Raw genomic sequence first — 814 nt, forward strand, 5'->3', positions numbered from 1 at the left:
AACCCTCCAGCACCCATGGCCTTCCTGTCTGCCACCCCACCCTGCCCAACACTCACACACCCCACCTGCAATGTCACCATTTATCTCCAGGGTGCATTAAAATTTTCTTTGAACCCAAAGTTTCCTTGCATTTACTTTGCTAGAAATCATGAGTATATGCCACATGCAGTGTTTTTTTTTTTTTTTTTTTTTTGCTGAGAAGTATATTCTGAAATCTCCTCCAGAGAGGGCTGTGATCCGAGCCTCAGGAAGAAACAAAGCTTAATCCATTTTTCTTGGGGAATGGCCACTCCCCAACCAAGGAGCTAACTGGAGACTCTCAACAGCCTGCAGAGGAAGACACAAATCTGACCCCATACCAACCTGTGGAGGGCTTCTCATAACTTTCTAGCCATGGTTTGTAGAATCTCTCTTTTGACGTTCCCCAAAGTCCCTTCCAGTTCTCAGAGCAGTCATAGTCTGTAGGGCATACAAAGTCATTCCTTATTTGGATTCTTTTCTCTATAATGCTGCTAAAGTGTTGTGTACAAGTTTAATTATCTGCCCCTCGTTTTGGATTTTAAATGCATCAGGGGATCTTGCTTTATTGGGAACACTTGATCACGTTTACAAAGAGAGGATTTGATGCAGTGAATAACTGTGTGCTAATGTCTCTTTCAAAATTAATCAACCATTCGAATGTTTACAGGGTGTCACTCAATGCAGGGCACAAATTTATCTTCCGGGTCATACTGTTTGTTTATGTATTTGTTTATATGTTTATATATTTAGAGTGCTCAAAATGGAGCCATGTTCTGCCCTTCAGACTCTTTCC

At 41.6% G+C, this 814-nt stretch overlaps 1 protein-coding gene across 2 annotated transcripts in view; it reads left to right on the forward strand.

Moving 5' to 3' along the window:
* The window catches only part of LOC105005290 (protein ATP1B4-like), a 10,487-nt gene that overhangs the window by 1,084 nt on the left and 8,589 nt on the right, over positions 1-814 (forward strand). The gene's annotated exons all lie outside the window — the stretch shown is intronic.

The sequence above is a fragment of the Bison bison genome, unplaced genomic scaffold (genome assembly GCF_000754665.1).
Source record: "Bison bison bison isolate TAMUID 2011002044 unplaced genomic scaffold, Bison_UMD1.0 scf7180017858380, whole genome shotgun sequence".
Taxonomy (NCBI): domain Eukaryota; kingdom Metazoa; phylum Chordata; class Mammalia; order Artiodactyla; family Bovidae; genus Bison; species Bison bison.